General features: G+C 37.1%; 1 protein-coding gene across 3 annotated transcripts in view; it reads right to left on the bottom strand.

Annotated features, from left to right (window-relative positions):
- Positions 1 to 16,414, bottom strand: part of dac (dachshund) — a 113,818-nt gene that overhangs the window by 68,809 nt on the left and 28,595 nt on the right. The gene's annotated exons all lie outside the window — the stretch shown is intronic.

Genomic DNA, 16,414 nt, shown 5'->3' with positions numbered 1-16,414 from the left:
GTAATTTATCTGAAATGAAATGTAAAATTGAAGCTCACGCTGAGTATATAATGTTCGGTTACACCCGAACTTGGACACCTTTACATTTTTTTTTTTATTCTTTTTTATTATGTGTGGGCTTTGGCTTTTCAACGAATTTGCTGCTTAGAGGTGTATTTACATTTAAATGAATTCTAATTGTTATTCTTGGTTATGCTTTTGTTTTTATTGATTTTGTAAAAGGAATTCATTGGAAATTTTGCACACGCCGAGGAAAGTGACATTATTGGTTCTACTTATTTATTATTATCTTCGATTTGTATAGGCAATGCCGTTTAATATTGCTCAGTATAACAACGGGCGAGGAAATTATTGGGTTGTATCTAATTTCGAGGCATTGTAGTCTACGAAAATCAAAGCATCTTAAAAGATCTAAGAGGTTGTTTTTATAAATTTTTTTAGTAATGATTTTTAATCAATCATTTTTTCTTAAAAACTTCATACTGCTATATCATCAATTGAAATTCCTCAATATAAAGTTTTTAATAACCTCGAATTTGGAAAGATCGATTCCGTGAACTGGTGACATAGGAGACGAATAAGCGGAAACAACACTTTTTTACAGATGGCATTCGTAGTAGGCATAGCAACGATCTCGAAGATTATTAATAGGAACGTGAAACTACACTCGAATGTCAATCTTATGAGATTTAGAGAGCGTCTGCCCAGTGAATGTGAGAAGGAGTACGGGATCGGCGGGGTTTCTTTCTTCCTTGCTTCTGGTCGTGGCAATTAACGGCCTGGCTTATGCCGATCACCTGGCAAATCTTGTCAGGGCTAAATGTATGAATACATGGATGGATATTTTTCGGCGTTACTTAGGTTTCCAGACCAGGTCGTCAGAAGAACATGGGTTAGCTGAGCTCGCTATGTATACGCGGAGGTAAAATATTCCTGAATATAAATAAAAAAAAAAAAAGAAATGTAAGGCGCGATAACCTCCGAAGAGATCTAAGGCCAAGCTTCTCTTCCAATTTGCGTCGTGCTCCTCTTGAATTTCCCTACAAATTGGTCGGACGCGGAATATAAGCTTTCACGGATGGATTCAGGCAGGACAGGAGGGTTATGTTTGAAGTATTCTGCCATAAGCTCGGTTTTATCCAGCAATTTAGCGTCTTGCAGACTGGAATCCCCGCTGTAAAAGACACGTTGGTTATCCGCCACTAAAACTGATAGGGAATTTAAATTCTACTCAGAGGGTCAAGTGGCTATCAAATGCGTAAGCTCTGCCACCGTGAGGTAGACAGCTAAGAAGTACTGCCTGACATCGCTAACGATGACATCTTTTTGATAAAAATTATTAGGGTGCCAGGGCACAAGCATATCCCTGGCAACCGTCAGGCTAATCTCTTGGCCCGGGCAGGCACTGACGAGCTTAATGTGTCTGCCAGTTTGACATTGAGATTTGGCTACTTGTTGTCTGCTTTTGAACGAGTCGGCATCGAGACAGCTAAGCACAACAACAACAAGGGTTATATTCCACTTAGGCATCGCTGTAAGAATACGAACTTGTCTAGTTAATGAAAATATTGTTTGCTCACAAATTTGGTAAACATTTCCTCAGCTTCTCCTATTTTTATGCAGATTTTGTTTTCGGTGTACAAGTAAGCACTTTCCAGGGCATCTACAATCAAAAAAATATATGGATCCAACCATATGGCTACAGTGTATCCAAAGTATTGGCAAATGAGAAATAATGTGGCGCTGCCACGCAACTTAATTTAATTAATTCAAAAACCGTTTGTTTAAGACACGTCGATTGCTTAAACAATTTTTTTTGCACATTGTAGAAACAAAGCAAATTAGCACATTAAATTCCGTGGGTAATTAAAGAACAAAGAAAAAAATTCAAGCTATGGAAGACAAAACAAAAAAGGGGCAGAGGTGTGATTGTGCTTGTTTAAATGAGATTGAATTTAGTATGGCATGTGTAATCGCTATCGACGCAGCGTACTACTAATATTCTACTAATAACCTAAAGGAAAACAAGTAAGGAAGGCTAAGTTCAGGTGTAACCGAACATTACATACTCAGCTGAGAGCTTTGGAGACAAAATAAGGGAAAATCACCATGTAGGAAAATGAACCTTGGGTTACCTTGGAATGTGTTTGTATGGCATGGGTATCAAATGGTATTAAAGAGTATTTTAAAAGGGAGTGGGCCATAGTTCTATGGGTGGACGCCTTTTCGAGATATCGCCATAAAGGTGGACCAGGGGTGACTCTAGAATGTGTTTTTACGATATGGGTATTAAATGAAAGGGGTTATTGAGCATTTTAAAAGGGAGTGGGCCTTGGTTCTATAGGTGGACGCCTTTTCGAGATATCGCCATAAAGGTGGACCAGGGGTGACTCTAGAATGCGTGTTTAAGATTTATTTAGAACTCGTCTACTTCCGATAATCTATAAAATCATAAATTCCATAAGCTGACATAATCACTTATATTACTGCCTAAAAAGCTAACCCCCCTTAATGTGTATATTCTAATGTAATATTATTATTAGTAGCAACGCTTCGATTTTTTCGCTAGCAGTCATCTTTAACGCTTCTTCTCATCTTTTGTTGCTTGTTTTGCTGAATTTGTACTAAATGAGTTATTAGCACGCTAAATTTAATTAAGTTGCCACGGTAATGCTGTAGAATTAATTGATCTCGCGTTGATGTTATGGCGCCATCCTACACACCACATACACATCTATACCAAGTAAACGCTCTACATCGGACTTTGCAAAATGAGAAACAAGCATTCTAAAGCTTTGTAGAGAAGCCTGAGTAGAAACATATCTATGGATGCCCTATTATGGAATATTTTTTAAAAGGCTGTCTCTATTCGTCGAGAAAATTCAGTGCAAAAATTTCTGAAACTTTGTCCCGTTTTTATTCTTTTTTTGTTGTTTTTCTTTAGTTTACATCATTCTGGACGTACAATTTTTCTTCATTATGGCAGTGCTTTTAGAGACCAATTGCAAAGCGAGCAGCGCACACTGGTCGATCTTGTATGGAGTTGGTGGCCAAAAATACTTCCAGTAGAGATATCAACGTGAAACTTTGATCACCACTTTACAAATATGTGAGAATTATTTTTTTTTTATAAAATTGGTGTGGGTGATACCTTCATACTGACCCACAACTAACCACTTTCACCCCATGCATACAAAAAGTAAATAGATGTGGGGGGAAAAGTGGTAAGATGTGGCTAAAGCAACTACAGTGTTTAGTAGGATTAAATAAAGAAATTAAATTTATTAAAAGATCTCGCATATATAACAATAACAAAACAACAAACACACGCAAAAGTTTACATTTGCTTATCGTCGACTGGATAAAATAATGTCGTATGTTACACATGAGTAACATACGACAATAATTTATCAGGGTGACGCTATTAGAAAACTGTCGCAAAACATAGTTAGTGGCAGAAAGTGGCAGCCGATATTGACATTTAGAATCTTAAAACTTGGAGTAATAATAAAATGTAAGTCCCAACGTCAGGATCGGTGAGGAACACAACTAAAACTTTAGCTGAATTTGAAATATTTGTAAACACTAATAAAGGCACTGGTCAAATTTTAAATAACAAAAAAAAAAAAACAAAAAAACACAACAAGCTAAAGACACTAAAACTATTTGAGAGTGAATTAAATACCTATGACTTCAATATTCATTTTTATTTAATTCAATAAAATGATATTTTATGTATTTTTAAATACCTTGAAATTGCACTTTATTTTTATCTTGTTCACACTGCAAAAACCAACTAATACCATAACATCACTTTTTGAAGCTATTCATAAAGAATACAGTTCGAATACAACAAAAACAAATATACCTTTTAAAAGGCTGTTCTAATAAGAGATACTAATGACACATTTGGTGACAAACTTTTCACTTAGATTTTTTTATTTTTGGCCTATGGAACCGACCACTGTGCAGCGGGGCATTCATATGGCTGAGTGGATAACGTATAAAGTATGACTGTTGAAGATTTCGAGTTCAATATTCAGCTACCTAAAATGAAGTGAAAAATGTCCTCATAACCATCGCCGTTTGTAAACTTTGTAATTTTTCTCTAATATCAAGAACAAAAATAATTTTATAAAGCAATGTGAGCATGTTTCGGTTATTAAATACAGTATTATTAGTTCGTTTACATTAGACACTTGTATGTAATTCTTATTTGAACTAAGAACTAGTGACTTATTACCACTACCCTCCATTTTAGAGCGTTATTAGGCGGTGTCCATAGAGTACCGGGCTGTGAAAATATGCCCAGATCCGCAAAAACTGAGTCCGTTCTGAAAAAGGATCCTGTTATAAAAAGTTCCCGGATCGGTAAAACTTTTAGGCTCTACGAAAGTACCGAATTCTAAAAAGTTCCCGGTTCTAAATATGTACGCAGATCATAAACAAGACCCAGTTCTGAAAAAGTATACTGAACCGAGTAACCATATGTTTCGAAAAAATGGGTATTTTGAAGAGTACCCGATTTTTAAAATGTACCCTCTAAACAAAATACTGTTCTGAAAAAAACAGCGTTATTTCAAAATGACGCAAAGAAAAATCGCGGATTTTGCTTTTAATATGTCATAAAATTAACTTTGTAAGGCCAACCACTCATAGAGAAAAACTAATGAAAAAATTGTCTGCATCCATTGAGCAAAATTTATATTTGGTTATTCACTATCAGAAAATACAAAATTGTTGCCAGGTCGCAAACCCAAATCATCCGGTTACCCAAAAGCTTGCCAAAGGACGCCCAGTCCCAGGGCCACAACAGCAATTGCGTCCTGGCCTTCCACAACCCAGGCGTAGTCACCCGTCACTTACCCCCAGAGTGGCGGCGTCTCCCCTTATGCACTTCAGAACTCTGCAGTTAAACTGTAATGGACTAACTGGGAAGATTACGGAGGTAGTCGATTTCATGAAGCGGCACAACATCCGCATTGCTGCGATTCAAGAGACTAAACTATCAGCAAGATCTGCATTGCAGAACTGCTCTGGGTATAATGTCCACAGGAAAGACCGCGAGAGCGGAAATGGAGGCGGTCTCGCATTTATCATACACCACTCTGTGCAATATAATATATTTGATCCTGGCATCGACCGCAGGGACAATTTCTTAGAACGTCAAGGCCTATCTGTCCGGTCAGGCGATGCAAACCTAGAAATCATCAACATCTATATCCCTCCTGCCACCTGTTGCCACAGTGGATACCGCCCTAATATCAGGGCCTTACTCACTGGCATAAATCGCATTATCTTAGGCGATTTCAATACCCATCATGATCTATGGCATTCAACCTTGCGGGCGGACAGTAGGGGTGAGATGTTGGCGGATCAAATAGAAGAAACGACGTTCTGCACAATAAACGGAGACGCCCCCACACGTATAATAGGAAGCTGTCACAGCTCGCCAGATATCTCAATCGTGAGCGCAGAACTCGTAAACTGCGTCAACTGGCAGCCGATGGTAACATTGGCATCCGACCACCTGCCCATACTTATTTCGCTCAAGCGTACCGCCGACTTCATCGTCACTGAAAAACGCACTTTCATAAACTTCAAAAAAGGAAAGTGGGAAGAATATAAATCCTTTACAGACAACTGCTTTGCTGCCCTCCCTATCCCGACTGATGCCCGCCAAGGGGAGCGTGCCTTCCATAAGGCCATTGAATACGCCTCGGCACGTTTCATTCCCGCCGGGAGAATTCCCGAAATCCGGCCCACTTCCCGGCGGAGGCCGCAAACTTAGCGAGAGAACGTGACCTTATAAGACAGCTTGATCCAGGCGACCTGCAAATAAGGGATATAAACCAACGTATCAGATTGATTGTGGATGAACACAAGCGGGCGAAATGGGAGGAGCACCTAAGAGGTTGTAACCTCTCTAGCGGTGTGGGTAAACTTTGGTCCACCGTAAAGTACCTATCGAATCCGACTAAGCACAAAGACAAAGTTTCCATCGCCTTTGGCGACAAAGTGTTGTCGGACGCGAAAAAATGCGCGAGCGCTTTCTGCTGGCAATATATAATGCATCCTACGGTCTACAAAGGTAGATGGAGAGCTAATAGACACGCACATAAACACAAATTCAGCGCGTCACCAATCACCATCACCGCTAAAGAGGTTGAGGACGCCATTGGTCGTGCTAAACCATCCAAAGCAGTGGGCCCATACGGCATAGCCATGCCGATGCTTAAAAGCCTAGGAAAAGAGGGTTTCAAATATTTAGCGCATGTCTTCAACCTGTCTCTTTCCACCTTTGTCATACCCGAGAAATGGAAAATGGCCAAGGTGGTCCCGCTACTAAAGCCTGGAAAACCAGCTAACATAAGTGAGTCGTATCGTCCGATATCTCTCCTATCGCCAGTGGCAAAGACGCTTGAGGCCATTTTGCTCCCTTATTTCCAAGCAAATTTGCAGCTAGCCCCTCATCAGCATGGCTTCAGAAAACTCCATAGCACTACCACCGCGCTAAATGCCATTAGCACCCAGATAAATTGCGGTTTAAATCAATACCCCTACCATAGAACAATATTCGTAGCGCTAGACCTATCAAAAGCTTTTGATACGGTCAACCATGGCTCGTTACTGCAAGACCTGGAAAGTTCTACCCTTCCCCCATGTCTAAAAAGGTGGACCGCAAATTATCTGGGTGGTCGGCAGGCATCGGTGAAATTTAGAAACGAAACATCAAAACCAAGAAGAATTAAACAAGGGATGCCACAGGGTGGTGTCCTATCCCCACTTTTGTTTAATTTCTACATATCTAAGCTACCTTCACCACCAGTAGGAGTCACTATCGTTTCATACGCCGATGACTGCACAATAATGGCCACAGGCCCAGGCCAAAAGATCGATGCGCTATGCAATAAAATAAACGGCTACCTCCCTAATCTCTCCAGTTTTTTCTCCTCGCGAAGCCTGGCATTATCACCGACTAAATCTTCCGCGACCTTATTTACAACATGGACGTCCCAAATGTCGACCATTTTGAACATCCACGTCGATGGCACTACGCTTCCGACTGTCTTACACCCCAAAATCTTGGGTATGACGTTTGATCAGGATCTACATTTTGGTGAGCACGAAGCCGCAATTGTTCCGAGAATTCAGAGCCGTAACAAAATCCTCAAATCCCTCGCTGGCAGTACCTGGGGAAAAGATAAAGAAGCGCTCATGACTACATACAAAGCAATTAGCCAGCCGATTACGTGCTACGCGTCACCCATATGGTCGCCAAGCCTAAAAATTACCAACTGGAAGAAACTACAGGCCTGCCAAAATACTGCTCTCAGAATCGCCACGGGCTGTCTTCTTATGTCCCCAGAACACCATCTGCATAATGAGGCGAGAATACTCCCCATCAGGGAGAGAAATGAGATGCTGACCAAACAGTTCCTGTTGAATACCCAGAAACCTGAGCATCCCAACAGCCATCTGATTGATGAACCAGCACCGCCTAGGGGCTTAAGGAGTCATCTCCGTAAGCATTTTGAAGAAATACGGCACCTGAGAACCCAGCCGTATGAAGCGCAAAAACACAAGCAGGTCCTTGGTGAACTCCATAAACAGGCGTCGGACCTTTATGCCGGGAATTGCCCGGTGAATCCAGTACTTAAAGAAAATTATCCAAAACTCGCGGAAGAGGAACGCATACTCCCCAGGGAAACGCGTGTCACTCTTGCTCAACTCCGTTCTGGATACTTTAATAGGTTAAACTCTTGCCTATCCAGAATCAACCCCGACATACAAAATGTAATTGCCCCGCTTGCAATGTGTCCCCACACCTTTCCTTATGGTCCACCCCTGTTGAAACGGCAAGTTTCCTTGGACTCCCGTTAGAGGATATTGATGAGAATTTGTGATCGGTCGCGGCTATTAGGTGGGACAAGCATTGCTACAACAACAACAACAACAAAATTGAAATTTTATTGGAGTCCTTATCTTTTTCGCTGACAAATCTAATTCTATGTTTTGCCACGCCATGTTTCCTAGTGGCAAAATTTTAAAGTATAGATGCTGTGATTTGCGCTCCTCTTGTATAGATACCAGAACTGTTGGAGAATGAAGTCATTTGCTTTTTGAAATCCAAGCTTTTCTACAATCAGTATTTCACAATTTTTTCTTCGTACAAAAGCACCGCATGTATTCAAAAAGAACGCTAAATAAGATTGAAGAAGTAAATACATTGAAATCAATAAGTTCTCTCAGGTGATTGCACCTTCAAAGTATGTAAAGTCATGCATTCAGTGCCAATCTATTACCACAAAAATTCTCAAATACTCCCTGAAATAGTACGAAAAAATGTAAGTTCCTTATTATGAAAGCTGAAATTTTAAAATTTATTTAAAAAAAATGTTTATGATATTCTTCAGGATAAATATAACTAGTTGAAACAACTTGCTCAATAGCGTTAAGCGTGACAATTTGAAAAAAACGTAATCACTCGTGAGTGGAAATGCTCTCGATGCATTCACAATCAAGCTGAATGCTGTTTTTACATTCATGCAATCACTAACGAAATTTTTTAATGGAAATAATGAAATCGCATTAAAAATTGGCTTATATATTTCAAATCAACCAATCATATTTGTAAAATGAATCAGTCTTGATTTATAACTGTATTGATTGAATCATTTTACAACTCTGATAGATACATAATATCAATTTTTTTCTTGGGGTTATGCCACTTGGAATAATGTCTTGGCATTTTAAACACCTTCTCCTCCAAATTTAAAGTTGCAATTTACTGAGGAATTTCTAATAAACCTTATACTGTTTTCACACAGACGGCTACAAAATTCGAATCTATAATTATTTCATTAGTAGCTAATCGAATGCCTAATGAAGTTAGAAGCACAATGCAACTCTGTTGGGAGCGTTCAGTTTCTTAGTTTTGATGTGTTCAGTGCTTAAAAATGTCATTTGTCAAAGTAAATGTCATTGTCTGCATGGCGGAACGATACAAGGTGGCCGCATCGAACAGTTGATTATAACCTTTTTTATTTGATTTGATACATCAACTTCCGGCGCAGTACGATTTTGACATTTGTCCATCGAATTTACGAAAACAAAGTACATGGAATTCTTATTTATGTATGTAGGTATATCACCATGCTGCCACCTTGTATCGTTCCGCCATGATTGTCTGTCATATAGCATTGTCATTTTATTCGCTTGACATTTCATCCTTCATACTAATCGAGCAGTTACTTCTGTGTGAAAGCAAAAAAATTAACGATTTCATTAGAAGGTGAAATGAGATCATTAAGTTTCTGTGTGAAAACAATATTAACCTACTGTTCCGTACTATGCAGCCCTATAATTTTTCATTGCCATTCCCAACTTATGACCTATGTATGCAATTGAATACCATACCTTTCCACACTTCCTATTCAAGTCAGTTCCTACGTTAATTTTTATTGATATTTCGTTGAAAGCACAATAGTTTTGAATGCCAAGAAATATTTTCCTATCTAAAAATTCATTTTTATTTCTAGCATTATAACTTCTTCCTATACAAAGAACTGAAATGTTATAAAGCCACTTATTTCAACTTTCCTTTAACCATTTCTACCTTCTTTGATGTCAATAGAGATACTAGCACTTCAAGTCGGATTTATTTGTGTTATTTCATTTAACAAAATTTGTCGCAAGCAATTTGCATTGCTGCGGTTTATTCCACCCACCCACCAATGTCATTTATCTGCTACATAGCTAAGCGACCATGCAACGATCTTAAGTAAACGCCGCTTTGTCTGGCATTTGTAAACACAAGAAGCTGCTGTACAGATCACCGACCGCAAAAATCTAAACGTCATTTAAACACCGCAACTCTAATTTTACTTCACTTTTCTGGAATCTCTTATATCTTCTAAATTCGTACCTACGTACTTCGTGAGGAAATCAATTGAAAGCAATAAAAACCGGCTGCCTACCACAACTGTCACTGACGATCAGTGAGAACATGGAAAAATGACAACAAAATTACATCATCAAGAATCTTGAAAAAGGAACGACAACTAAGATCGCACAATCGATTAAGATTTCAAATGTCATATGCAATTTGCAAAGAAAAGTGTTATAAATAAGTAAAATTATATTTGCCGAAACGTGAACATCTTATAAAAAAATTGAAGGGCGATTGAGCTGCATTGACAGTTCAATGCTGTTTGTGGGAGGATATCGTTCATGTGGAGCAAAGATCGCAGCTCTTTGAGGTTTAAATGTCAGGTTTTGATGTACTTGGCCGCCCAGAAGATTGTCGAAAGCCACGCTCACACACGCGTATTTTATCATGTAAAAGGGTGAACCAAAAGGTGTTTCAAAAAATTTTAACTCGAAAATAATCATAATAAATTGGCGTAAGAGTTGATCGAAATAGTAAATGATTTCGTTTATTTGGATTAATGCTGGATTCACACAAACAAAAACACCATCTTTCAAATCTCGCGAAGAGTCAACTCTTGCCAATTAATGCTACTTTCGAACAGCTAGGCTATTGAAATGTAAAGTCCTTACTCGGCAAACGAAAATCACGCTGTACAAGTCATTTATCGTACCAGTCCTGCTATATGGTAAAGAAGCATGGACCCTGACAACATCAGATGAGGCGGCTCTGAGAGTGTTCGAGTGAATATTAATGGGCTTATAAGATGATGCTAAAGCTAAAAAATTATTCTTATCTGATCCAGGATATGGAACGACAGAAGAGGGCGACACCCAATCCGCTAGAAAGGCTAGGTGGAAAACAATTTAAATTCCGTGTCAAATGCACACTGACGTAAATGCTGGTAAAATTAACAGAATTACGGGTAAATTCAACCGATTTTGGTAAACTTTTATCCATCACAAATTGCTGTCGAATCAACTTCGCACAAAATGTTGATTCTGAATTAACCCTTTCAAAGAAATGTGATGTAATGGTTGTGTTTTTTTTTTTTTTCTTGCATATAAATCTGCGTTTGGGACTAAAAAAATGCTCAGCGGTAACTACACATAGAAAAATCTGTTAGACAGGTTGATAATCTGCAGTTTTTCCGGAAGTTTGTGGACTTGCGACCAAGAGTTTCTCTTTTCAAATTACTAAACAAATGCATGCTTTTGACAAAAAGATCGGTTAAATTAATCATAATACAATATTACCGCATGTATGTTAATATAGGAACATTAAAATAAGAAGCGAGCAAATTATCAATTGTGGCGCTCTTGACTGAACCTTATGCTTCGATTTATAAAGCCCTTCGCACGTGAAATATCGAATTCAATTAATTTGAGTACTGATTCTTTTTTTACTCTATTATGAGGCATGCATTAATTTAAGAACGATTTTAGAATTGCGGATCATTTCAATTCGACTTTGATCTCTAACTCGAGTTTGAGGTCCTAATTTAAAGGTTTTTTTGGCCTAGAATAATCACAACTACTCGATACGAAAAATCATAACATGCGACCCTTTAGCAACAGTTAGCAACCAATCTCAGAAAAAAGAAATCGCACTGCCCTAATACATAAAACCATATGCACACCTTCAGCCTTGGCGTAGGCGGACATCAACATTTTGTAAGGCATGATAAAGTTGACAACAACTTGACAGTTACTATTCGTTGTCAAACTCAATTTAGGTCAGTCGCGTGTAAAAGCGGCAGCCCTTTGTTGGTCTAATAAATGAACTACATGCATACATATGTACATAATTTTCAAATATGTTTAAATTATAAATTTAGCATAGAAAATAAAAAAAATTTAAAAAAATAAGAATATTGCTCATAGAAATGCTAATCAAAAGCCGCTGATGTTGCTGAAAGGTAAAACGGGAAAACGCTTGGATAAGGAGAGGATATGTGTTGGAAGTTTATTATTTGTTTATGGTATTTTTTGGTGTTTTTGCAAATGTGGTACAAAAAATAATAAACGAATAAAAAAATGACTTGCGCAAGAGTGTTTTAGAGTGTTAATGTCTGTAGGTATGCATGCATGTAGGGTGAACAAAACATATTTCTGTTTCAGAAAATCTTTCTTATAGTTAAGCATGTTGTATAAATCGCTTGTTTTGGAATCCGTCTCAAAATGATAATTCATGCGATCTTATATTTAAAGATAAATAAAAATATGAAAATTCAAATTAAATTCCATTTTGTTTGAAATATTTGCTAGGTTTATGGAATTTACAAGCTCTCCTATTCGTCGTAAGTGCTACGCTTTAATAAAAAATAAATTGGCAACAATGGAAACAACTAAAAATTTAAGATCTAACAACGAATACAACACTCTTGTGCACATTTTGCTTTTCAATTTCACTAAAATACTATATATGAATTCAACTACAGGGCCCGTATTTTATTTCGATCCGTGATCGATCAAAACCATTTTAACTCAATCGAGAGATATTAAACTGCCATCGAATATGAATTATGAGAATAGCAATCAACTATGTATCTTATGGGTATGCATTTTTACTATTTCACATACACTGAAAGAAATGGTGATAGTAAAATCAACAAATCGGTTGTGATGTTCTTGACTTAACGGAGATTTTGTGAAATTGATCGAATTATAGTTAATTCGACCGTGTTCTTTGTCAAGCGAACAAATTAGTTTAGTCATTTCAACAGAAGAGAAATTGTCGCTCTTAAGTTACAAAAATTCTGTAAAATTGACAGATTCCTAATCAATCTAACTGATTTTTTGTTAACACAACTGATCTCACTGGTCATTTCAACAGCGATCAACAGTCAATACATGAGCAAATTTCAAAGAGAATTGTACGCTCACTGCGCTCTCTACTTTGTACTTATGTATGCTGTGTACTATATGTATGCACATATTTACGTATGTATATGGCGGCCGCCGTGGTGTGATGGTAGTGTACTCCGCCTACCACACCGAAGACCCTGGAGTTACACCCCGAGCAAAGCAACATAAAAATTTTTAAAATAAGGTTTTTCAATTAGAAGAAAATTTTCCTAAGCGCGGTCGCCCGTCGGCACTGTTCAGCAAGCACTCCGAGTGTATTTCTGCCATGAAAAGATCACAGTGAAAACTCATCTGCCTTGCAAATGCCGCAACATAGGTACTTTTGTACAAAGCTGTCGCAACAACTTTTTTTGTTCATTTGACTACTAAAACGGTCAATTACGAATCAACGATTTGTGCGCTGTTGATTCAACATCTTTTTACGGTTGAATTTACCCGTGTTTCGGTTGATTTTACCAGAGTTTTTCTTTCAGTGTATGTCACTACCCCGATTCGTAATTTCAAAGCAATTGTGTTAAAAAAAACACACCATAAGGTCCTAGAATAAAATCGAATTACATTTTTAAAGGTTTTTTTTTTACGTTTTAATTTTGTATATACTTTAATTTTAATTAGTTTTTGAATACTACTACGATATATACCGTAATGTATTGGTAGGTAGTACCTGATCGACATCGAAACTTGATTACTCTATATAAAAAAAACAAAACATATTTTCCAAGAAAAATAGCATTACTGCTATAAAGAATTTTAGCTTTGACCCACTGCAGAACTTTTAAACTCAGAGTTATTTTATTTTTTTTTAGTTTATCCCTTTCATGAATATCCGCTTACGATCATTTTTAAATTTCTTTTGTTGTTACTTTTGTTTAAATTTTTTCTTTGGTGTTTTTCTTCATTGAATTTGTCAATATTATTGTATCTATTTAACCCCTCTTTAGAATCTAACTGAGAGTTAAAAAGATAACTTGCCGTTCTGCCAGGCGGCCTTGAAAATCAAACGGAGAATAACTCTTGCCAGCAAGTACTACTTTGAATGACTAGCCAATCGAAAAGTAGATTCCCCTCTAGATGGACAAAATTCACGATCTCAAGTCGCTCATCAAACCGTTCGGGATATATGGCTAGGAATCATGTACGGTGTCGAGATAAGATGAGACGACGAGTGCCGAATGAGGTAGAGCTGTATGAGCTCTACGCAAATATTTCGATTGTGTAATGAATAAAACCCCAAATTGCATGCTTGGCGAATGGACGCAGACGCACCGGATAAGAAAATATATTTATAAACACCCGTATTTAGTAGTGGAGGAGGTCTTCCCTGCAATGAGTTCTGAGTTGCAGTTGGAGGAAAAGTTGCGTTAGCTATTTCAAAGCATGGATAGGTGGCGTTACTTGTTATGAAAGAGCCAAAATCAAAAATACCTTGGAATTTTACTATATAAACTCGACTCGTTTTTCAAATGTCTTTCTACCTATATTTTGAAAGTATGCACGAATAAGACAATAAAATATCGATCGTTATATGGACTCAATTAGTCTATGCAAGAACCTCACGGGCCAGCCAGTTCAATAAAAAGGTGTACTCGATTTAATAATATCTCTAATAATCAGCTTTATAAAAACTAAAAATATTATTATTAACGCATGTGTTTTTTGAACAATGTGATTTCCAATGTTGATCGCTGTCTGGATCGTTGTAGGTGTGCGCGGTATATGTAGTTATGTAAGAAATAAGACCCCGAAAAGAACCCAAAGAGTACGAGTTTCAATGCATGATGTATTAAAATTATGGAAAGGTGACTGGCTTTGTTCTGCAATGTGCACGGATTGAACGGATTGACAGGAATACCGTTGAAGCAGGGTTCATATTTATTTTCCGCAATTCGTTGCACGGAAATTAACATAGCTTTGGGCATACAATAAAATGCACGGATTGCATATAATATTTTGCTAATATTTTGTTGTTGTAACTTTACAATCCGTGCAATATATGCATTCCATCCAAACCGTGCACCGTTTGCAAGACAAAGTGAGTCCCCTTTATAAACTTTTTTCACTATATTCAGACTTAAAAAATAAATACTTGTTTTTAAATATCAGTAGCTCTAAGTATTTAATATTGTTCGTTGTAATTTGTACAGATTTCTGTTTGTAGTTTCCTTGTTATTCGTGCGTCAAAAGCAGTTTTCATTACGTACGCATTCAATTCTGTTTTCGTTCTTGCGAAACATAACAATTCTCGACGAATATTATTAGCTTAAATTACACTAACACACACAAAAAAGTGGTCAGTAGTTTGATTAGTTTACATATTGGCATTTATTTCGACATCCTGATTCCGAATTTAGGGTCCGTTTAGTTCAAACACAAGCCGTTGGAGCGAGTTAGTTGCTTAAAATCTTTACAAACTGGCTTAAAGCACAAATTGATTCATGATCAGACTCCGCATTGTAATACTTTTAAAAAAAAATTTATCAAAGCTTACCATATCTCGAGCAGAGAGGATAGACAGAATAAGAGACGTCATTTCAATTTTTATTTGTAATGTACCTGATTGGCGGGTATTAGAAAATTGCCTTCTACACGTCTTTAAGAAGTTTATATAATATATATTGTGATTGTTGGAAAGAGGATGAATTGCTTAATTAATACGATCTTTTAAAACAACCAAAAATGCCTCATGAAAATGTGTAGACGCAATTCAAAATTACCCTCCAAATGAAACATTACAAATAAATTTTTCAAAAAGTATGAAATGACGTCTCTTATTCTATCTATCCTCTCTGTCTCGAGTTTGTTCGAGAAGCAATTTCTCTCGAGCATACTTTTATCTCACGCCTTTTTTCATTCAATTTAATCTCTGCATTGGCAGTACAGTAGAATCGCACAATTTGTTCCAAATTTTAGTGATGTTCCAGCCAAACAAACACTTTTTTGTGATCCAGTTTTAATTTTTCTCTACATAAAGGATTCTTGAATTATTACACCCATAACTTTATCATCGCATTAAAACAAAAAAACCAAAAAACGCTTAATACCAGTGCACTAAGTAAATATAAAAAAACTGAATTTACCTCAAATTCACCCGCATATGGTAATATACAAAAATCCAAACACAACCACAAAGCTAAACTTAAATGCATTTTCCGCTCTATTTACTACAATACTCCTTGCATTACAAACAGCTGGCAAACAAAAACATTTATGCAAACACTTGTAATAACTTAATTTGAAATTAACAGTTACACCTACCCTAAAATGCGAAATATAATTATTGCATATATTTGTAAGAAAATTGTATAAGTTTATCAATCGCGATAGACAGTTATGACAGTTATGCGTTTTCCCCGTTTTTTTTTTGTGTGTTAGCCTTTGCTCTTCCGCGCTTTCTAAATTCTGAGAGAACCTTACTTTAAAAAAATTACAGTTACGTACGTTTACTCCTTAATATTCTACAGTTATTTACTAATCTATTACATACTCAATGTTTTTACCAAAAAAACAAATTTCAATCGCTCTTAAAACGCTCAAGTGCAGTCATGTTTTTTCTTTTGTTTATTCTCTTCAATACTCTTCGATGCATTGTATTTATTTTGAATTGGCTAATAATTTG

Source organism: Eurosta solidaginis, chromosome 2, assembly GCF_040869045.1.
Source record: "Eurosta solidaginis isolate ZX-2024a chromosome 2, ASM4086904v1, whole genome shotgun sequence".
Lineage (NCBI taxonomy): Eukaryota > Metazoa > Arthropoda > Insecta > Diptera > Tephritidae > Eurosta > Eurosta solidaginis.
The sequence above is the reverse complement of the archived record's forward strand: the minus strand, read 5'-3'. Positions and strand labels throughout refer to the sequence as shown.